Here is an 11,501-nt window from a genome sequence, read left to right as displayed (position 1 = left end):
TTGAATAATTTTATGCATCACTTTACGTACATTGTATAATATGTAATGTAAAATGCTGACACTTGGTTTAAAAGAGCTGGTAATCTTGCTACTTCTGCTCATTAAAGCTCAACTTTTCAGAAGTGGTAATTTTGAACTAAATGAATAAATGATTTTTCTTTTTCTCTATTAGTTATCCATCAGTATGCAGAGCAAGTCGTTAAGTTAAGTTAAGTTACCTTTGAGGAGCTACAACAGCTCAAGTGAAAAATTGCTCATCTAGCCCCGTCCTCACCTATGGTACAAACAGGTGTGACAACAATAAGATTATGATTATATGGTGGCAAAATTTTCTTATCATAAATAACCCTGATTTCGTTGGTAATATCGAAGCAGTCTTAAAACTCTTCAAATAGCTAAAATATTCACATAATACCTTTATTTATTTACAGTTACTGTGTTACTTATAAACGCGAAGTAAAGTTATTATAAGTTTAAAATGATTTGAATTACATAACAGGGAAAAGTTTTTTTAAACTTGGAGTAACTTTACACTGCGTTTATAAGTAAGTCAGAAATAAGATTTACTTTAGTTTATTTCACTTTCTTAAACGTTTGAGTATTGTGTATTGTGTTTATAATAATATCTAAAATGATGCCCTAAATATTGATTTAAAATAGTTTCAATGAGTTTTTTTGCGTTTTTTTCTCATTAAAGCTCAACTTTTCCAAAGTAAAAATAAAAACAAAAAAATAATCTTATGAATTAAAAAAAATAATTACAAATAATAAAATTCACAAATAAAATTTGATAAACAAAATTTTATGAACGATGCGGAATTCGAACCCACGACCTCCGGCGTTCCGTGCCGGTGCTCTAACCAACTGAGCTAACCGTTCGAGTACCGCCTCGTTATAAAATTCTGTTTGCTTTTTGTTCAACTCTCAGGTTGTGGTTTCATCTACAGGATCTACTTTACAGTTGATAACCTGCTCAACCCCAATATTTGCATATTAGGAAATTGAATTGAGATGTCGCTCTTGTAAATCTAACAATTATGTTTTTAATGTGATAACCCTCACTTCTAGGATTAATATACAAATAAAATTTGATTAACAAAATTTTATGAACAATGCGGGATTCGAACCCACGACCTTCGGCGTTCCGTGCCGGTGCTCTAACCAACTGAGCTAACCGATCGAGTACCGTCTCGTTATAAAATTCTGTTTGCTTTTTGTTCAACTCTTCTGCCTCATATTGATAATGTTATTAATAAATCTTCCAAAATGCTAGGCTTCATCATCCGTAACTGTAAAAAAATCCGCAATCCAACAACTAAAATAACCCTGTATAATGCTTATGTGCGCAGCAATCTAGAATACTGTAGCATCGTTTGGTCTCCTCAATACAACATTCACCAATTAAGAGTTGAACGCATTCAAAAACGGTTCTTATGGCACCTTGCTTTTTCTTGTGGGGTACATAAGCAATTGCCATCGTACTGCGATAAGTTGAGACACTTTAACTTGAAAAGTCTTTCTTTTCGACGACAAATGCTAGATCTAATATTTTTATACAAAATAATTAGAAATCAGTTCGACAGTCCATCACTCGTGCACTCCATCAGCTTACGAGTTCCCCGCCGAGTACCAAGGCGTGCGCAGGTCGGAGCTGGCCTGTTCCATCAGCCATTTGCCAAAACTAACCTTAAGCAATTTTCTCCCATACCACGTCTATCAAGAACTTATAACTCCATCTGTGGTGAAGTAGATATTTTTAAAGATTCTTTACCTGCTTTTAAAAAAAATATTACGAGATTGTTAGGCGCCAAAATATGATTAATATTCTTCTTCTTCTTTTTTTTTCCTTCCTTTCAAATTCATATCTTGATTTTATAATTTTTGCTTTATTTTATATAATTGTTTTCTGTGCATGTTGTGACACCTTAATTTGTTGTACATTCAACTCATTATTTGTTAATATTTGATATATTTTAAGCATATTAGAATGTAACAACTATTGGTTGTCCTATAAATAAATAAATAAATAAATAAAACTCTAACTTAAAAATAAAATTCTTTTCATTTTCACACATGAAATGTTAATAGAACCATATGGAATGTACTCACATATTATATTTTACTAGCTGACCCGGCAAACGTTGTTTTGCCATATAAAGTATAATTCACGCGATAGTTTTATAAGTAATAAAATATTGCCTATATTATAGCCTGTACATCATTTTGTTCTATTGTCAATAGTTTTTGCAGCGCACGCAAAAATAGGTTTTCGATTTTACACCTTGTGTTACAAAATAGCAATTTTATTACGGATCCCTAATTTTGAAAAAAAAACATAGCCTATAGCCTATAGCCTTCCTCGATAAATGGACTACCCAACACTGAAAGAATCATTCAAATCGGACCAGTGGTACCAGAGATTAGCGCGTTCAAACAAACAAACAAACAAACAAACACTGCAGCTTTATAATATTAGTATAGATTATTATACTAATACCAACTATTCATTACACATTATGTGAAAATCTTAGAACAATTGTTTTCTTGACTTCGACATATTTTCCATCAAATTAATAATTTCTGTGAATTTTTGCGTTTGTGACCTTTGATTTTTCTTTTTGTTATTATTGTATTTGTGAAACACGTGTTAGGACGAATATATTATATTTATATTTTGTATCTCTTTCTTATATTGTTCAGTACTTGTGATGTGTTTGTTATGTTTCCTTGTGTAAAAATTAAATAAAAAATATAATATTAATTGAAAAACATTTATTTTAACATAAACAACACACGCACTTTTATTACATTGTACAAAATATGTTAAGTATTCGCTAAACGATTCAATATAGAATTTTCAATGATAACAGCAAAATTATACTAAAAATATAAGTAATATCTGCTATCCGTATTCAATCTTTCGACAGCTTAAAGGTTACTAAATAGTATTGAAATATACTCTTTCATATTAATAATATACTTGTTATAATTTTCATTTGTCGCAGATTTTAAATGAATTCCGTTGCCGTGTTTGTTATCTTATATATATATATATAATATAAAAGAGAATGTATGTTTGTATGTTCCCTAATAACTCCTAAACTATTCGACCGATATCAATGAAATCTTTTCTAATAGATTTGTTGAAGCTCAAGGAAGGTTTATATGTATAATTTATATGGCAAAACAACGTTTGCCAGATCAGCTAGTTTTAATAATAAAACGAAAAACTTCACTTCTAGATAAGGGCTATTTCTTTTCAAGCGTTTTTGATCCTGTATTAAGCGACCATTTACTAAAATACAGGTTGGTAATATTTGCCAACCCATTTGAGAGAATTGGAATAGATTGTGACTGCAAGAAAAGCACTAAAGAACATCTTTGAAAGAGCAGTAAAATTATTCAAAGATTTGTTGTATTTCTTGAAATTAATGTATGGTGATACATAATTACGGTTACCGTTAGTGGACTTAGCGGACCTTGTGGAACTAGCTGACATTGCGGAACTAGCGGACCTTGTGGAACTAGCGGATATTGCGGAACTAGCGGACCTTGTGGAACTAGCGGACATTGCGGAACTAGCGGACCTTGTGGAACTAGCTGACATTGCGGAACTAGCGGACCTTGTGGAACTAGCGGACATTGCGGAACGAGCGGACCTTGTGGAACTAGCGGACATTGCGGAACGTGCGGACCTTGTGGAACTAGCGGAGCTTGTGGAACTAGCGGACATTGCGGAACTAGTGGACCTTGTGGAACTAGCGGACCTTGTGGAACTAGCGGACATTGCGGAACTAGCGGACCTTGTGGAACTAGCGGAGATTGTGGAACTAGCGGACATTGCGGAACTAGCGGACCTTGTGGAACTAGCGGACATTGCGGAACGTGCGGAGCTTGTGGAACTAGCGGAGCTTGTGGAACTAGCGGACATTGCGGAACTAGCGGACCTTGTGGAACTAGCGGACATTGCGGAACTAGCGGACCTTGTGGAACTAGCGGAGCTTGTGGAACTAGCGGACCTTGTGGAACTAGCGGACTTTGTGGAACTAGCGGACATTGCGGAACCAGCGGACACACTTTTTGCGATTTGACGATTGTCACAATGATTGTGTAGCCAGATTTATCATCGTTCCAGCTGGAGTGCTGCCTTGGAGTCCTCTTTTTTATGGAAGAGGAGGACAAATGAGCATACGGGATGACGTTAAGTGATCACCGCCGCCCACATTCTCTTGCATCAAAGGAGTCACAAGAGTGTACGATGTACGGTGTATGTGGTTTTATGAAGGCCCCATGTCGTATCGTCTTGGAAACATCGCACAAGGAAGCTTAATCCACAGCTTGATTGTACTTGGAAGAAAGTGCCTTGATAACTGCACCGTGGACCAACGCCACACATCCAGATGGTGGGGATGACATTCTAATTTGGTAAAGTTCGAGTTTAAGAAACAGCGTGAGCAACTTCGTTCCTGACAGGATCCCCAAACGTAATTATATCTTTTGCATACTTCACTTACTGAAAAAGAAGAGCCAATCAGAAAAACGTATCAGAATGACATTGGCTACTCATTTTAACTGTAAAATTATTGTGCAATTTCACGAAAATTCGAAGTATTAAGCACAAACATTAGCAGAAAGGAAAACGTACTTCGTACTTTAGTAGTACCACTCATTGCTCTATATCGAGACAAATAATAAATATTTACGACTTATATATTCTTTACAATATTTTTCATCATCATTATCATCAGCCAGAAGACGTCCACTGCTGGACAAAGTCCAAAGATTTCCACGACAATCGGTCCTACGCTGCCCTCATCCAACGAATTCCGGTTATCTTGACAAGATCGTCGGTCCATCTTGTGGGGGGCCTACCAACACTGCATATTCCGATAAGTGGTCGTCGTATTTTTACAGTGAAACATTTATTACATCGCTTAAAATTTTTTCGTTAAACTATAGCATGTTGCATTACAGCCGGCCTTGAACGTGATGACACGTCTCGTGAGATTTAACTTTGTGAATTGAACCTAGCCTTAAAGCAGTAAGGTTTGATTTGTATTAATAGATGATTGTTTAGTATACTTATTAAACCCTCCATTTTTTCATGAGACAGTTTTCAGTTTTTATTAAAACTTTTGTTAGTGTTCGTTAAATAAGAGGGATGATATATCGAGAATTTGACAAAGGTTCTATTTCAAGTTTTTAACATAATTATTAAAACTTTATTTAACAAGGACATTAAAAAAATCTACTATGATTTATCCTCAGCAGTTCTAATTATACATTTAGTGTTACAAGTTCACGAGACGAGACAAGGAAAGTGTTCACGCTTTGTGCAATAAAACCAGGATTGATAATTATTGAACCCAGAAAAATAATAAAAGTAGGATGAAACTCATTGTAAAAGGAAGAGAATATAACAAAAATTTTGTTATATTATTTTTTACACTTTTTATCATTTTCAAAGGCAGTGTCGCTTAGAATTCTTTATACCTAAAGGAAGGCTTCTTTGCACAGAATCGGTAATGTTCAATCATAATTATATTTTGGTTTGAAACCCGTCGTAGCTGGTGAAAGAAACGTGCTAAGCTTAACATCTTATATTTAAAGTGACGAGTCCAAATTGTGAGGTCGCTAAGAATTTTGTAATATATAATTCAATTGTAATAGTTCTTGAGACGCACTTATCGGTTAAGTTCCAATTGTGATAAAGTTACGATGCGATTTAGGGAAATCGTACGATGTGTATTTTCGTAACAAAATCGATCGTTAATTGGGTGGGTAATACGTATTCTGCAAAATGTTGGAGTTGAGTTGATAACTTAAAACATCCCCTAGCACAGCCTGTACTATGGGTGCAAGACAACGATATATTTAATACAATGTACTTACTTAAACATACATAAATACATATAAACATCCATGACTTGGAAACAAATATCCATATTCATCAAATTCAAATATTTTTATTCAAAATAGGATGTGACATCACTTATTGAAAGTCAAAAAAAAACTACCAACCATTCCAAAATGAATGCCTCAGGCCTGAGAAGAATGGGCGCAACAAACTCAGCGGGGTTTTTTTTTCATCAAAAATATGTTTTACAATTAAAGTAACATTTACAAAGTAACATTTTACAATTAAAGTTATTATTTAATAGCCTGAGGGCGGTCGCGCCATTCCCAATCTGTGGTATCATTAAGAAAGTCATTTATGTTATGGTAACCTTTACCACACAAACGTTTTTTAAAAATTTATTTTGAATAACGTAATACTTTTGTTTTGAACATTTTCTGGGATCTTGTTGTAAAAGCATATACGTCACCCCACAAAAATCTTGCTAACTCGACTTAGCATTATATAAATGATTGCACCTACCGGGATTCGACCCCGGGCCCTCTTGCTTAGTAGTCAGGGTCACTAACCATTCGGCTATATGGTCGTCGTCTAATAAAGCATAGATAAAACTTTTAATAGTAGTAGAAATATTTTAGATTTGGTAGAACATTGTTGGTAATTTCGTGCGAGCTTGTTGTTCAAAAGTCGATGACGCGCGGTTTCGATGCAGTTAACGTTCTAGGGGAATAGTAGGAGAAAACGAATGTAGACTAAACCGTGGATACTGAAATTACGTGAATAGCATCGTCTTGTCACTTTATCTTATAAAAAAAAAAACAAATTCTGACGATCGTCAACTTGAGATATAATATAACACAGTAATTAAACTTGCTACTGCGCCCTTCACACTTAAACACAACACATCTTGCACACAGCTTAAAGCCTAAACACATGATCAAACTTGGTACGGCTGGATATTGGTGAGCGCATCGCACCTATTTTTTTATTTTTTTTTTATTGAATAGGAGGACAAACGAACGATTCACTTGGTGTTAAGTGATCACCGCCGCCCACATTCTCTTGCAACACCAGAGGAATCACAAGAGCGTTGCCGGCCTTTAAGGAAGGTCTACGCGCTTTTTTTAAAGGTACCCATGTCGTATCGTCCCGGAAACATCGCACAAGGAAGCTCATTCCACAGCTTCGTAGTATGAGAAAGAAAGCTCCTGGAAAACCGCACTTTGGAGGACCGCCACACATCCAGATGGTGGGGATGATATCCTAACTTGTGGCGTGTCGTGCGAAGGTGAAATTCGGTGGCAGGAATCACGTTAAACAGCTCTTCGGAACATTCCCCGTGATAAATGCGCTAGAAGACACACAATGACTTAACATAATACCTATTTTTTGCCTATTGGTCCGGCATAGTAGTAATAATAATTTTGCGTGATGGAAAATCCGACATATCCCAGATCGTGTCCGATAGTTCATCCGGACCAAATCCAACCGTGTATTTACTATTTAGGCTATAATTGGCAAAATAGAAGCGATACGCGTACTAGGTTTGCAATCAATTTAAATAATCAAACTTAAATAATTCTTATAAGAAGTTTTTAAAGTAAAAAAATTAAAATGCGAATCTCTTAACTGATTTTAACGTTTACTAATTGTGTCTTTATGAATAGATTTATTATATATTTTAATTTATGATTATACAATCAACAGGTTATTAATTATTATAATATTTCTAAAATATTTTTTATACGGTGTAGATTTTTGTATGTTGTCCGGTAGGTTATGTATCTTTTTAAATCCTGCATATATTATTTATGAACGTTCGTTGCTCCGTCGGAAGTTATATATTAATCTAACTAATAAATTTATCATGGAATAGTAAACCAGAGATTGAACCTGCGACTTTTGATAGACATTTTCTTAATTACACAATTCAATTTAAAAGTGTAAAGTTCAAATTCAGGTAGAGCTTTTAACTTAAATACCTACTTATAGAAGTTAAGCGGTTAATTGAATACTCTAGCCTTAAATTATGCTTTATTACTTTTCTTTTAAATTCAATTTTTTTAAATTCAATTTAAAACAATTTATGATTTCCGCTTTACAGGTTATCATCGAAAGCTTTTTTGTGAAGAAAAATAATTTACGATTAAAACGCTAGAAAGTAATTGCTGATAACTGCCATCAGGGAAACATAAGTGCATTGCAAGTTGAAGAGAAATGGAGCTTCGAATCCTAATTCATAACGAAAAATTTACCTCAAGTCTTACTGCCTGCATTCCCGCAACATTTGATACCTAACTTTCGTACAATGCATTATCCATTTGCATGCGCATTAAAAAACCATGCCAAGTTTCACCACACCAGATCTAGTCATCACCACACTTACCTAAACCGCCACACAAACACAACACTGTAATACAATACTATTAAACGGGACGATTCGGATATCAGACACGCTTTCGGAAAAAAAACCGTCTCAAACAATTGCTAACAAAACACCGTCGCTACTCGAAGCAGAGCTCGACCGAACTGAAATTCTAAACCCTGACTTTGGTGTCCATGTCGAACACCCCCCATTACTAAATTTCGTAACGCCAACGAAACGTCGAAAGTACAACTTATAAACAAGCTAAATCAAACTCTATTACTTTGAGATAGTTTCGTTTTAAATGAAAAGGGAATGTAAGCTTACGTCGTTTCTAAATCTGTGTGATCCACTACAAGGCTATGAGAACGTATAATTTAAAGACGTAGCTTTGAAAGGAGTTGAGGATGTGATGCTGTCTCTGTCTCGCTTGTAGATAAATGGGGTGGATATTCCTTTTGCGATATGCGGTTGCTCATTTTTTTGCTATTCAGTATTAAATTACGCATTATTTTATGAATTAGATTGTGCTGCGATGTCGCTTTTGTTTTATACCTACCTGGTACTTTACAATAATAAATCGGGATGCAGGTTGATCGATAAATAAAAAAAGGGTTTGTAATCCGAGTACTAAGGGAGTAATGAAATAGCTTAACTTAATTGAAATGTAAAACTTGAATTTAGAGTAAGTTAAGATCATCAATACCTAAGTTTAAGCTTAATATTGATGATTTCGATTGCTACGGAGCCCATTTCGCTAAATCTTCCAAATTCGCAACGAGACAATTCTGTGAAAGCGCTCCTCTAAAAATATCTAAATAATTCGCACTAAGTTTGTGATAATATTAATAATGCTGAGGATATCTGATATCAGGTTAGGCAGAAGTGCTTTATGAAAAGAACTGAATGCGTTTAACATTACTGAAATCAGAAAAGCAGTGTAGTAGAATATCAATTTAGGGAAGGAACTGTCACACGTCTTGGATGTTATATTTATAGAGGGTAGAGGTAAGGAGCATCATATGTGCATAAAAGTATCCGTCAAAATGCGTTTAGTTAGGGTGGCGCCACAGTAGCATCAGGGTAAAACTTAAAAGAAGCGCCAATATAAAAAAATACTAATCACTCTAGGTGCACGTTTCCTTATAATAATTCTTTAACCCCCTTATTCATAATAGTCTGCTAACTTAAAGCATTGCTAATTCTCACTCCGTCTTACGCCTAAGTCAGAATGAGAAAAAACACTCCTAAGCGGCTGTTTAAAGTTAGCGGACCATTATGAATAAGGGGGTAAGTATTTACTACATTATTTTGTACAACGTACGTTCTTGAAATTTTCATTAATTAATTAACTACTTTAATCGAAAATAATATAATTTTTTTTAACTCGGCATACTTCAATTCGTTCTACCAGTGGGAGGCTCCTTTGCACAGGATGCCGGCTAGATTATGGGTACCACAACGGCGCCTATTTCTGCCGTGAAGCAGTAATGTGGAAGCATTACTGTGTTTCGGTCTGAAGGGCGCCGTAGCTAGTGAAATTACTGGGCAAATGAGACTTACCATCTTGTCTCAAGGTGACGAGCGCAGTTGTAGTGCCGCTCAGAATTTTTGGGGGTTTCAAGAATCCTGAACGGCACTGCATTGTAATGGGCAGGGCGTATCAATTACCATCAGCTGAACGTCCTGCTCGTCTTGTCCCTTATTTTTATAAAAAAAAAACGCTGTGCCTACACCAGCGCCTAGGCGGAAGCTTTTTGAACATTTCTCCCTTAAGAGATGATTCTCGTTGCCTCTACCTTCCATAGTGATATTGAATCCTGAGTGTACCAAAGGTTTCTAGAATTGATTGTAACTTCTGAGCATACCGAGAGAGTTATTAGGAGTCTTCAGTGATACTTGGGTATCATGCCGCCCAAGACAAGCTTTACTCCAGAGGTAAATTACATACTCTACTTTTCACACTTTCTTAGAGACAATAAAAAGTAAGGACTGTTTTTTTTTATGGAATAGGAGGACAAACTAGCGTACGGGTCACCTGTTGTTAAGTGATCACCGCCGCCCACAATCTCTTGTCAACACCAGAGGAATCACAGGAGCGTTGCCGGCCTTTAAGGAAGGTGTACGCGCTTATTTTGAAGGTACCCATGTCGTATCGTCCCGGAAACACCGCACAAGGAAGTTCATTCCACAGCTTTGTAGCACGTGGAAGAAAGCCCCTTGAAAACCGCACTGTGGAGGATCGCCACACATCCAGATGGTGGGGATGATATCCTAACTGTCGTGTCGTGCGAAGGTGGAATTCGGCGGCAGGAATCAGCTTAACAGCTCTTCGGAACACTCTTACAATTAATATGAGCATTTATTAAGTTATAAGTTTGTACTTAAATATTTATATGGTTATTTAACATATTATTTTAATTATCTTCCAAATTTCTCTTAAAAAAACAAAAATATGATGATGATGAGTTTATGTGTTGGATAATTATTGTAGGTTTGAGCAATAAATAAATGCACCACTAAGAGTTCCAGTGTCCAGTGTTCCAGGCTCCTTTGCATTGGATGCCGGCTAGATTATGGGAACCACAACGTCGCCTATTTCTGCCGTAAAGCAGTAATGTGTAAGCATTATTGTTTCAGTCTGAAGGGTGCCGTAGGTAGTGAAATTACTCGGCAAATGAGACTTAACATGTTTTGTCTCAAGGTGACCAGCGCAAATGTAGTGCCACTCAGATTTTTTGGGTTTTATCAAGAATCCTGAGCGTACTGCATTGTGATGGGCAGGGCGTATCAATTACCATCAGCTGAACGTCCTACTAGTCTCGTCCCTTATTGTCATAAGAAAAAAAATAAGAGTTTAAAATAAACTCGGACAGAAATTGAATTGTTACTCTCCATACATCAAAATCATCATAAGCTATTGGGCTTATATTATAATATAGTACATTAGTATTAGTATTAGTATTAGTATTAGTATAGTATAGTATAGTAGTTTATGAACGATGTGGGGCTCGAACCCACGACCTCTGGCGTTACGTGCCAGTGCTCTTCCAACTGAGCTAACCGTTCGAGTTCAGTTGGGAGAGCACTGGCACGAAACACCATTATCTTATATATTAATCCTATTAGTGAGGGTTATCACTTTAAAAACATAACAAATTGTTTAAATTTTCACTATATTACTCCTGCTGAGATGTTTCGGAGAGACTCCATCTTGTCTTTTTAGTATAGCAAAACCTTAACCACTCACGCAGGCTATCTAAGTGGAAAGTTTAGTAA

At 35.9% G+C, this 11,501-nt stretch overlaps 1 non-coding gene across 1 annotated transcript; it reads right to left on the bottom strand.

The window, feature by feature from the left end:
- Window positions 1-11,218: 11,218 nt before the first annotated feature.
- Window positions 11,219-11,291, bottom strand: Trnay-gua (transfer RNA tyrosine (anticodon GUA)). Its single transcript has one exon. It is a non-coding gene; the product is annotated as a tRNA-Tyr (tRNA).
- Between the last annotated feature and the right edge of the window lie 210 nt (window positions 11,292-11,501).

This window comes from Leptidea sinapis, chromosome 22 (assembly GCF_905404315.1).
Source record: "Leptidea sinapis chromosome 22, ilLepSina1.1, whole genome shotgun sequence".
NCBI lineage: Eukaryota > Metazoa > Arthropoda > Insecta > Lepidoptera > Pieridae > Leptidea > Leptidea sinapis.
The sequence above is the reverse complement of the archived record's forward strand: the minus strand, read 5'-3'. Positions and strand labels throughout refer to the sequence as shown.